General features: G+C 35.7%; 1 protein-coding gene across 1 annotated transcript in view; it reads left to right on the forward strand.

The window, feature by feature from the left end:
- The window catches only part of KCNH8 (potassium voltage-gated channel subfamily H member 8), a 176,634-nt gene that overhangs the window by 117,529 nt on the left and 45,789 nt on the right, over positions 1-13,316 (forward strand). The window lies entirely within an intron of this gene.

The raw sequence follows: 13,316 nt of genomic DNA on the forward strand, positions 1-13,316 counted from the left end.
TACAAAATAATTAGCCCCTGGAGTGTCATACAGAAATAATAAATAGGAATAAACTAGACAACCAAAACAAGATGATCACTTTGAAGCTTTGAAACTTTTCAAAGTACTCAACTTATGAATTACTACAAAAAGTACTAAATACATTGCACGTACTTTGAAAAAGACAAGGATATACCAAAATTCTGCAGCATTACAGAGTGATGAAACACTCTAAAGCAGTTCAAACAGAAAATTTTAAACTCAGGAGAATATCTAACATTGGAATGCTTTTAAATAATTTTACTGCCTTTTTTGATCCTTAAAAGTTTTACTCCTCTGTGAAAGTAATGCTTTTATTGTACACACAATGTGTAAATTTTCCATGAATGGTTTGAAGTTCACAATATCTAGCCTTGTTAGAACAAGTGAATATATAAAATCATTAAAATAATGAAGTAATTAGAATGAATGTGCTACGTATTTCAAAGCAACCAAAAAAATCTTTAAATAAAGTCTGTTGGTTATCTTACCTGAGTGGTGAAAATAATTCTGACATAAAATACTATATATGAGGCAAAACTTGGAGAAGCTTGCAATGTGAAATATTAATGAAAGAAAACTTTTTTTTTATTCTAGTTGGGTTAGACTTTTGAATAAGGTAGAAATGAGAGTAAGTTCATCTGGTTTTGAAGAAATCCTATTTGCAGATAAACATAGCTATTAATTTGTTTTAGTACAATAAAAGCAAAGACACATAGTATTTTCTGTGTCTGTCAGTCTGTTAAACTTGATACAGAGAAATTTAACTGCTGCAAGGGAGTTTTATGTGCAAAACTATAATCACCAGAACACATGTGGGAAGTATATATGGAAACCTGTTTGCACATGGAAAAGACCTACACTTACAAACTAAGGTCTTGGAAAGGCTTATCTGAAACCCTGGCCCTGCTGTGTTGCCTGTTTTATATGTTCAATACATATTATATACATAAATACTAACCATGTATCAATATACTTTCTACAACAGGTTTTCATTATTAAAATTCCTCATTTCTGAACAGTGTATACTAGACCTTGTCAGGATTATAAATTTATATTTAAAATATTCATAAAAATTAAGTTTTTGGAAATTATTCAATTTCCTATTTGTAAACCCAAACCAGTGCTCTTGAGGTGCAGGTGTGTGAAACTAAAATATCATTTATTGAGCTGAACTGAAGCATTCCTTTGCATTTAGATTAACATCAATTTGTATTTTAGCTGCTCTGGACCTTAGTAAGTCTTCCCTGCTGTTCTTTCCTACAGGTTCAGTTCCTTGATTAATGTGTAAAGCAAAATACAGTTTATACTTTGCTTTCTGATTGAACTGTTCTAAGCAATCACCAAATACCCCAGGACCGAGATACCCTATTGGACTTGAAGCTCAGGAAAAAAAAAAAAAAAAAAAAAAGGAATGAAAGTAGCTTATTAAATGGAGTGTGACATTTTTACACCCTTATTAGTAAATTTCCAAGAGTTTGCAGGTAGTAAAAAGATTTGGACAGTTTTTTTAAGTCAAAGGTAAAAATCTGGCTCAAGGACGAAGCTCCTGAGATGTGGCAAAGTGTCCTGCTGAGCTGAACCACAGATTACCTAGGTGTCATTTATTAATTCCACAAAGCAGTTTTTATCTCAGTGGAAAAGCTGTATCTGAACCAATTTTTGCAACCATAATAGAAATTCTCAGTGCTGCACATAGGGGGGAAATCTGCCTAGCAAACACCCCAGAAGAAAGGATAGTCCCAAGAGGTAAAAGAATGCCAGGATCTTTCCATATGGCTTCTGTAATGGGACCAGCAGAGAGTATAATTTATTGCGAGTTGAAAATATTATGCATAGAAGCTCTGTCCAAGTTACATGAGGGTCTTTAACCCTTAACTGCTGTACTTGGAACTGTAGGACTCTCAGCTGCAGAGAGCCTCTGGAGTTTATTTAAACCAGTCAGATAGTTTAAACCAGGACTATAACATGCAGCAAACTGGCTAAAACACGGTTTTGCTCCATCCAGGTCCTGAATACCTTGGTTGGGTAGCTTGTTCTAGGGTTATGTTACTCTCCTCTGAGAGCTTTGTACAGTTGGTTAAAACATTAGTGTCTTCTATACACATTGGTGCAATGGGAAGTTCTATTAGGACTCCTTATAAGTTTCTACTTCTGTTTTAAAGCTCATGGCTTTAAAAAACTATAAATTTTCAATCCAGTTTAAACCCATGAAGTCTTTGCTATGTATTTTGAAATCTTTCCAGCAGTTGCTTCAATAGGTGATTGGACTACCTCTCAGCCCCATCACATAGGTAGAGATCTTAGGATGCTAGAATGTCATGTTGCCTTCTAAAGACAACCCATAACAACTAAAATAGCTTTTCTTTTCTTTTGTAGCACAAGCATGCCCTAATTTTTTAATCTAGAGATGTTCTTTGCTATTTTCTATTTATTTATCCTTTTTCTTCTGCCCTTTACCAGAGCAGGTGCTTGATAAAAGAAGGGTTTTCTGCAGGCAGAATAAAAAATCCTTTCTGTACAGAAATGAAGAAATTATTCAAGAGCCTTTTCTTTCCAGTCTCTCTTTGATTTTCCTATACCCTGGAAAATATTTCTGTTACTTTTATACCTTCGGGTGACAGTGCTTAAAGTTACCTACTAAGTACCTTCAACCAGAGAAGCCAATGTGAAGCTGTGAGAGTGTGTCAATGAATTCTGCAGCATGTAAAGTTTTACACAAGCCACATTCTGTAAAAGTGATTATGCCTAATTGTTTTAAATTGTTTTTCATTGTCAGGTTTAAGAGAGCTGGAGATAAAAATGCTAATGCTTAGGATTCCCTTATGTCACACACTTCAAAAAGACCTGTCATGTCTGCAGGCATAGATGTATTGTTTCAGAACTTCATCAAATTTAAAAATGTAGTGTGCTTTTCCATTAAGACACCACCTTTCTTCTTTACGTTTTTACTTTTTATCAATCAAGCTCTTATTACACTGCAAATTCTTGGATTTTTTATATTATCTTTAGATATAATCTAGAGTAAAATACCCCCTGTTGTTGATCTCCCCCTCATAAAAGCCAAATATGTTTGGATCTAAACTTCCTTGATTCAAGTGGCACATAATTAAAAAAAGAATTTTAAAAAATTAACTTATTTTGTAGAATCATGGAATAAAAAAAACTAAGACAAAGCAAGAGCAAATAAAGTGTTAATGCCATTTATCATCCAGCTGCCTGTCAGAGGCAGGTCCTTGTACAACACAGTGGCTCCTTAGACAAGAACACAGAGCAGAATATTTAGACAATGCTGTATAATCGATGGAGGAAGCAAGGAGAAGATTGTGGAAGGGTTAACACACTCAGCTGTTATCTAACCAGCATGGATGTTATTATTACAGAAAACAAGAAGAAATGGACGTCATATAGGCTGCAGCCTAGGTATACTGCCCAAACTGACTCCTTAAGGACTCCTTACTGTCCTTACCATCTCCTGTGAAATTATGCAGGCCAGCCAGATGGAAATTAGCATGGTTTTATTGCAATTCTGCAATTAAACTTTTGTTTGCAGTTAGGCCAACAAAAGGAAACAGTTTCTGTGCTGAAGCTTCTGCCCCTCTTTGGCTGAGTTGGGGGACTGCATTTGAACAGGTAGTAGGCGCTGAAAGTTGGCTCAGTTTCTGGAGTGGGGAAGATGGCAGGAGAGGGGAAGGTACCACCTGCCAGGGACCACTTCTTGCATTACTCACATTTAAAAAGCAGAGTCTGGGAGTAAACAGCTCTACTCTTGCAGACTGCTGGCTGTTAGACAGAATGAAAATATAAAATACGTGTAGCATATTGCACTGCTTTTCTAAAAAATATAGTCCTCTTGATATCTTGCTCTTGAAAATAAACATCTTTTTTTTACAAAGTTTTTAAGATATTGATTACCACTGTCATTGTCTCCATGAGAATTTATTTGCAGATTCTGAGTCAGAACTTTAATATATTAGTTCTTAGGACTGAGATTCTTGTCATAAGAACTGAAAGAGTTTATTCTGTATTTCTCTGATGGTGAAACCTGAGCAGGTGAGAGCAGCAGGGTAGAGGTGAGATTAATTTACCAACTATGCCATGCTGAGCACATTTAGACATAAAGTTTTGAGAGCAACTTTAAAACTTGCATTCTGCAAGGCTTTATTTTGTGGGAGATTTTGGCCTATTTTGATAATAATAGTTTCTTTTTAAAGTCATCTCTATTGCTTATGGAAGAGAGTGCTTATTTCTTTAAAAAGACATGAATAGCCGGTCTGTAGTAGCTCAAAACCTTTTTGGCATAGCTTGGCCTCCAAACACATAAAGCTGCAAAACAGGTTTCTAACTCTTTAGCTGACACCATAAAAAAACCCCACTCATTACCATAAATTTTACTGCAGGAACACCTGGCATGGTACTTATAGGTCAAGGCTCTCTTGTCTCCATTGCTGAATTAACACAGAATAAAAAGACTGCTCTTGCCCAAGAGGATATTGCAGTCTAAATATAAGATAAGAAAAGCTCTAACAGATGTGTACAGACTGATGGAGCTCAGGGAAGCAAAGAGGGCATAGATGGACATGCTCTTTGCACTGAATGGACCACCAGCACAAATGTGTTGAATTCCAAACTTAGCTGCAAGGCTTTTCACAGCCTGGAAAAGACAGTAACAGCCAGTTTGCCTAAGGAGCAGTAATGTTAAATACTGAAACCCTGCAGTGACACTGTGAGCATTTCCTTAAAGAAGATGATATTCATGTGATTTTTATACTTCTGATTATGGCCTTACAATTGTTTTTCTCAAATTACCTATACATTTAGATTTGTGTGTTTTACTTGTAATCTAAAATTAAATTAACTTTATACTTTATTACCAAAAAAATTGTTAATTAACTTACACTACTAATTTTTTTTTTAGTTTAAGAATGCTAGGAAAATATATTGTGGAGAAAAAAGCAAGATAATTTTTTTAGAAATGGGAAGGTGTTTTTCTTCACTCCAAATGTGTTAATGGCATTAGAGCTGTTTGCAAACTATTCCTAGTAAAAATAAAAATTTTAATAAAAGTAGTAATACACTGTATTAAGTGCTTTGCATGTACTGTCAGCTACTGTCGCAGAAAGTTGATATTGAAAATTTTCCCTCCTTGTCTTTTCTTTGGACCTGATGATCTCCAAGGTCTTTTCCAATCTAGTTGATTCTGTGCTGCTGTGATTCAGTGGTGTGGGGAAGAGACAATAAACTGCTGACATACAAAAGTAAGAGGGATGTAAATCTTTCACAAATTCAAATACAGCCATCTGACAAATTACTGTTGGGACGAGTGGTACTGGCTTATCACATAGAAGAGTTTCAAGAACATTCCTTTTCTAAATTTACTGACTCTTTGATAAATGAGGCTGGAAGAAGTTATGACCTAGTTTTGCAGGAATGCAGGTGCACTGACCATGTGCACTGGAGCTTCTTTGCAGCAGTAAGTCTAAATATTTAGAGAATTATCATAAAATACCAAGAGGAATGATTTCCTTGCGGGTCTGCTGAGTCAGCTCTTAAAATCCTTATACATAGTTCTTATATGTAATATAGACAGGTCTCTACCTTGGAATTAATGTATCTCTACTGTAAGGGAATCTTTATTACATTATACTGTGAGACTGGTACAGGGGTATATTGGAGTCTTCCTCATAAATATGAGGGACAGATCTTTCTGATTTGTTTAGCCATCCACAGAATACCAGTTGCATGTCCCAGAGATGCAACCTGCAGCCTTATGAGGCAGCAGAGGAGCAAGGCAGACTGAGGGTGAGAGGGACAACTCACCCAGAGCCTTATGGAGGTGATAACCTCTGTGGTCCTGCAGAGCATTAGCTGGTTTTTTTGGAGACTGTCTTGGAGCTCTGCCCAAAGAGATATTTTCCCCCAGTACCACTACTTTATTTCTTCTTTCACCAGAATAAACTCTACTTGTAGGCACGAAGTAGCTTCTCTGGAAAAACGATATTTTGCCAAATGATGGAGAAGAAACGTAAATAGCTAATTCACATAAATTATCTACCAACTTTAAGAGGCATCTAGGGCTCTGACTGTGAAACTTTATCTGGGCTATTCTACACAGATTTCTCACAGTAGGAGAAAAACTAAAAGTGCAAAAATTTATTTTGCAGACAAAAGAAGATAGGATATCATCTATAAATTTTAAGATTTAATCCATCTACTAATGATAGTTAGATTCTGGCTAGAAATGTGCAGGGTTTGAAATGTGTGAAGATGTTGGTAATTCATGTACACTGTATTTTGTAGAGTGTTTATGTAGCATTTTCTATTAGGTGGAAGATATGCCCAACTCTTCTAACTTGTTGCTAATTAAATATTTTAAAATATAGCTTTCCAACATTTTTTTTCTAATAAAATGCTATCACTGTAAATATTTAATATCAGGCCTTTTTCTCTACTATTATTAAGCCATGAAGATGCCCAGGAGTGATCAACCAGAGGCTTTGGAAATTGTATTATAGTTCTTATGTGCCTTCAATGGGGTGGATTCCAAGCTTCCCATATAAAGTATCTCTCCTTGCACTTATGGATTCCCAAAATGAAAACGTAAATTATTTAACAGACCATAGTTTGGTGATGACAAGAAACAACTTCCTACAAGGAAGTTTGCTCCATATCTCTAAGGTTGTATCAATTTTACCATGAGAAAAGAAAAATACTATTTTTTTAATTGTAAGTAGTGATACTTGCAATTTAGAGTTGAGTTTTATCAGATAATTAAGGACAAATTTTCAAGTTTTCAGCACTTCCGTGGGGCTCAGCTGGGATTTTCTTGTTATAAGCAACCTTGCAGTTAGATCTTTTTCCTTTTTTAATTCCTTGATTGAGCTTCTCTTCCTTCTGAAACTACTTAGTTTATTGAGTATTTCACCATGAAATCTTCATTTTCACTGAGAACAATGGGTCAATATCTTGTTATGAGTTTGTCAAGTTAGATGAGTTAAAGCTCTGCAAAATGTAAATTTTTTATGCTACCTTCTGAGTTTACATTCAATTAGAAATAAAACAGTCAATTCATTTACAAAGAGTATTAGTCAGCCTTAAAAAGAATTCACCCTTCAAATCAAATTAACTTTTGGTAGACCTTACAGAGATTAAGCTTGTATCTAAAAACTGCTCTGAATCAAGAAATTATGTAAAATAAAGGGGGTTTTGAGGTGTTTGCTTTTTGTTCTTATTGTCTATAATGTGCACATTCATCATGTATGTAAACACAAGATACAGAAGATGTATGTAAGCATTTATATATGTCTGTAGAAAATCTTGTGTAGTTTCCATCAAAGTAATATCCACGTGTCTCACATTTTGGTGCTTGAAAATCTACTCAACCAGAGCTTAAGTATAATCTGCTTATACAAATTTGACATAGGTAAAGTCAAATTTACCTTCATTAGCTGGGTTAGTTGATGCAACCAATGCACTAGAAAGTTACTAGGGATTATGATCTTAACATAGAAAAATAAGGAGAAATACTAAAATGGACTTTAAATTAGATTTAAAAGTGTAGAGATAATGGGTTTCAAGGATAAGAGAAAGGCAATGCTATGATCTGTGGAGCCTTGCACTGAACCGAAGCAGTAATCCCCATCCTTGCTGCACACATGGCAGTTCCAAGTCAGCACAGCTGTGTCTGGGCCCTGCTCCAGGGTCACACAGGGCAGCCTTGAGCCCTCTACCACAAGGACTTCATTCACAGGCACTTGAGATAAAGCCATGTTTCATATAGTCCAAGTTACGCCTATTTTCAAAATTTCCCTCCACAAAATTTGAACACTGCAGTAGGTGTTCCTTTACTTCTGTAACACTACCAGTCTCATTCATACCCATATTATATTTTTCTAGTTTAGGGGAAAAAAAAAACCCATTAGAATAATCATAATAAAGAATATACTCTGATAAGGACCATATTTTACAAAGACAAAAATAAGAGGTACTTTGATACTTATTTTAACATTTTTAAGCAGTCTCAGTACTTGAGAAATATGTTGTTGTTTTTACCATATTTGCTTGCTATCTCATTTTAGGTGTCCACTCTTTGCAGGAAAGTGTGTTAGCAGAACAAAGATCAAGGGAACTAGATTAATGCTAATTATTCCTGATTGTACTGCAGCCATTATAGTTATGTCTGTTGTACTAATCTTGAAATCATTCAAGTTTAAACTTCATGCTAATTAACTTTTACTTATCTTGAGTACCAGCTATTTTTCATCAAATATAAGTTTCTTGGCCAGAGCTGTTCCTTTGTCCCCTGTACTTCTTGACATATCATATAGTCACATCTCTGATTTCATCATACTCAGATAACACTTATTTATTGTCTTCATTCTGAAAAAAGTATAAATTCATGTCCTGTATTTTGCTAGTCTGCAATTCTTCCATTTGAGCACATGTTCTAGAGCTGTGTTTTCACACTCTCAGAACCTGCAACTGTGTCACATGTTCAGCACTCTGTCTTGTTGGGTTTGTGTTTTTGTTGATTTTTGTTTGTTTGTTTGTTTTTGTTTGTGTTTGTTTGTGTTTTTTGTTTTGTTTGGTTTTGGTTTTGTTTGGTTTGGTTGGGTTGGGTTGGGTTTTGTCGGGGTTTTTTTGGTAGTTTTCTTTTTGTTTGGTTGGGGTTTTGGGGAGGATTTTTAGGGGATGGGTCAGTAAGTTTTGGTGTTTTTCCTAATTTGTGTGAAAGAAAACCTGATTCCTGTCTTACTTATTGACCCAGTGCAATAAGGTCTGGTCCAATTATTGTCCTCCAGAAGCAGTGGTTAAAGGTATGATTGCTCCTCTCATCTCTGGGGTACTTTAATCCTAAAACTATCTGCTCTGGTACCTGGGAGCCTCCCCTAACATGGCAGGCAAAGCTCCACCATAAATCAAACCTGTAAAGGAATGATCAGGTTTTGTGACAATGAAAGAGGAACAGCAATATTCCACAGGGTGAAATAGTAGGAATGGTGCCATTTGGTCCATTAAAAGTCTGGGGAAAAACTACAAATGTTTTAGCAGGGAAAAATTGCACATGCCAAAAACATTTTGGCTAGGCCTAAAAGAGGCTTTGAAATTCTTGTGAGGAACCTGAGTAATCCCCATGAGAACAGAGGCAATGATTATTCAATAATGCAGTCACATATACAAGAAGAAGTAAAATTATTTCATCTTCTTATACACCTTTAGATTCTTCTGAATGTATTATATCAGTCAGCAACATCTAGAGAGTAACTATGCAAAATTATTTGGAAGCAATCTTATAAGCAAAGCTAATGCTTTAATGTCTAATGAATGGCAATTAGGGTTTGATAGAGTAAAATATATTCATTATGCTGTTATAAAAAAATCTCAAATACAATACTGGCTCTGACCTTCCCTCCTCAAATGAACTTTAAATATGATACATTCTGAAGAAGCCACACAGACAGTTGAGGGAAATTATTTGGACATCTAAAATCACAGAAACTGTAATCACAGGTGTTTTTACCTAAAAAGAAGGAAATTCACCTACTTTCTCTCTCTTAGCAACTGTTCTGCTTAAGGTTTATTTTGTGGAGGTTAATACAAGGAAACATAAGCATGGATAAAACTGAAAATCTTGGTTCATTAAGATCAATAGAAACTTGGAACATTTTTCCCCCATTTAAAATGGAAATATGAGATGTTTATTTGCAGATCAGAGTGTGCTGCTATGTGATGAAAGGGTGGTGTTGCTTTGCTGTGCAAACCTCCTGGCTGCCTGGCTCTAGATCTGAAATTAAGACCTATCAGCAGTGATCAGAGACTACTGAAGTGGGAACCAACACAGCTCTCAGGCTACATGGTGATTTTAATCTAAAAATGCATTCCAGTGATGAAGGATCTAATTTCTCTTAGATAGTTTTTATCTTCTCCTTAATGACCCTAAACTGCAACACACATTAGTAGTCATAAGATAGTGACTTCTGTGCTGAAACTTCTAATCTATTTATAGCAGAAGGCTGCATAAGCTCCAGTTCAGGACATTTTTCTATTATTATTTCTCTTCAGTGGAGTCAGAAAAGCAACACTCAGCCTCAGACATACTCCTCAACAATAACCCTCACTAAAGACAATCCACAGTGTCCTTTAGTTGACTCCAACATTTCTCACTACATACTCTATTTCTCTACTATTAGCATAGTAGATACTACTACTATCTACTTGCTTGCTCTCTCTCCTCACTAGCATGAAAGGGCCAAGTATGGTCTGGCCCTGAATGAGGCTTAAATACTGTTTAAACAGTTAAAAAAAAGTGAGTATGTGATAGAAGATAGCCTTTTCTACCTTCACATTTCCCCTAGGAATACTTGAAGTCCCTAAATTTGATGTGGATTCATAGCTGAGAGAAGCTCGGCCTTTGTCTCATGCTTTTCTCTTTTAGCATCATCACTGCTATTGCTATCAGACATTCAGGGGTGCTCTAAGAGGTACTCCTTCTCCACACCTCTTTATTCTTCCTGACACTGTAGTGCAGAATAAACCAGAGACTTTTTTTTTTTAACTGGAAAAGAAAATGTTTCTCTTAGTTTTAAAATAAGTGCTATAGTTAATTAATTCATTAGAAAATGCAACTAATTTCTAAGTTTTTGAGGTACCAGGCAGGGTTTTGGCATGTTAAGTGTCTGGCATAATAGGAAAATCTAAGCAGTAGTATAGAATGAAGCTGTAATGTATAGGGAATATTGTATATACTCAGTGCAGGGGAAGGACTGATTTTCTGGATGTCTAGTAAATGAAATAATGTGGTTTACATCCAGTTAAAAAGTATGTCATTTATGGAGGTTCAAATGCTTTTTTAGGCTTCTGCTGATACTTGAGCACTTCCCAGACATAAGTAAATGAAACTCAATACAGATTCTTACAGCAATTTTCAAAGTAGCTAATGGAGCTAGATATCCAATTCCTATTGACTTTTCCAATGGGACTTGATTACTTAAGTGCTCTTTTTCCCTTTGAAAGGCCTTCCTCTTAATTATGCTAATTGGCACTACAAATGTTTTCAAAGTCAGAGAGTTGTACCAAGACAATGCTAATTCTGAACTGGACAAGATTCATAATGCTAAATTCTAGGAAGCTCCTTCTGACTGCAAGGTATATTTATTTTTCTCTTCTTCCCTGAGGGCAGAAATTAATTACTCAAGCTTGCCAGAGAATCTGCTGAGAGCTGTTACCTGCAGAAACTGAAAAGGAAAAGGCATTAGTCAGTGATGCTACCTCATGACTGTTTCCGTTGTCTGATGAGTGTTTACACCCCATTGTATCTTGCCTCTACCCTGAAACTGGAAAAAAAAAAAAAATGTAGTGCTATCAACAAATATGAGAAGTACAGTTGATCTGGAAGATACTGCATCATTTTATATACTCTGGCTGAAACACCGCTTTATATAATTTTTTAAAAAGTTCCTGATTAGGATAATCTCTGCCAGCCAAAATAGAAATAAGAAGCTGCAAACATGGTCTTATCTACAAGTCAGAGGAATTTATTTTTGGGGTTTTCCCTTTCAGACAAACATTTTCTCTTCTGAGTCTAAATCTCTAAACAAATTTACTTCATAGCTTTTCTTTATTGTGGGCGTTATTTTAGCAATCATTAAGGATTGCTAATCATTGCTGACTGCTACTGTTTTAGCTCAGTGATAAGCCATAGATCCTACTGAGGGGATGATTTGTTTGACCTTCAGTTATACCACAGAACTAGACACTGAATATTGAATTCATGTCAAATACTGGTATCTTGGCCAGAATCGTTTGCTAGAAATTGTAAAATTATTATATTGGTATTTTGGTAGTCAAAGTTTTGTAGAAATATTATACAGACTTCTACTGATCGACACAATGTAGACTCTTATTTTTGTAGTTTACTTTTACTAGCTGTGTGAATCTTCTAGGAACAATGATGGTTCGGAAGGGCTGGATGAAAACCTTGAACGTAAAGTTGTAAAGGAGAAACCAATTCACATATATCTCTCATTTAAAGAATGCAGTCATCCACCTTTCCTGGATAGCACTGGAAATGTATGAATAGTGAGAAAAATGGAAATACACAGGCTAAGAATCAGTGGCTTTTAGAATACTCTGAGGCAGGAGAAGTTCTCCTAAAAGGCATATCAATTACAGTTCTTTAAAATAACTTACTTGTTTCAGTTTTGCGACTGAAGCAATCTTGAGTAGATCTTGAACTTTATGATTGTATCACTTTACATTAGGTTTATATAGACCTTCTTTTAACTTTGTCTCCTGTATGCCAGAGATTTTCTTGGGTTTTTATTCTATGTTCTTTTAATGTATTCTACATTCTTTAATGATTACATTCCCTACTATGGAATGGTATACAAACAACCATGCTACTGTTGGGAAAATGTAATGTAATCTCAGAAAAACAGAAATGCACAGAGGACATTGGCTCAGCTAGGCTTTTTTTTTTTTTTTTTTTTTTCCCCATTTTGTTTTACTTTCTTTTTAAATAATTGGGAGCCATAAATATAAAATAGCCCCACCTGATTACTATTCAGGGAAAATCAAACCTATTTTGATATGCTTTCTTGTCAGTTGGCAAGATGAAACATCCTACTCAGTACTGCCATCATTTGACAATGCAGATTGCTTTCATTTATGCTTTTGATAAAATTCCCTGTTCTGCATAGAGTGGATCATCAGGGTCATGGCCAGACCTTGCCCTGCCGTTACCCAGCCCTTCTGGCTGAGCTTTCTCTGCAGGACAGCATGCCAGAAAGCATGGACCTGAGCATGGGAGCAGGTGATAAATTCCTACAGAGTTTTTTTCCCAACTTAATTGGAAGTGCTGGGATAGATACTTTAAATCTACCCCCTGCTTTTGCAGACATTCTCTGCAATAAGATTTCTCCCAGTTCATTTTTTGATTAATCTAAATGGATGTTGACTGAAGTGGGGAGAGAATAATCTTCAGGAGGTGATTCAGTCTCTCAGGTCCCACCTTACAAAAGGAGGGACCCCCAAACAATTTTTCAAAAAAATCTCCTCTGTCTGTCAGGATTATTTTCTTTTGGCAGCTCTCCCTGTATACCCAAGAAAGATTCCCAATCTCCCAAGCAGGCTGTTTAACAGGCAAAACTGGGAACACAAATAGATTTTTATACTTTTTTTTTTCCCAATCTTGATTCTTGTGAAACATTGTGTTTATGTAATTCATTCAGGTTGTGTTTTCCAGCTGTGTGTATTTTTTTCTGCATTGTTGGTTTGGGGCGTTTTTGTTGGTTTTTTTC

This window comes from Sylvia atricapilla, chromosome 1, assembly GCF_009819655.1.
Source record: "Sylvia atricapilla isolate bSylAtr1 chromosome 1, bSylAtr1.pri, whole genome shotgun sequence".
Taxonomy (NCBI): Eukaryota; Metazoa; Chordata; class Aves; order Passeriformes; family Sylviidae; genus Sylvia; species Sylvia atricapilla.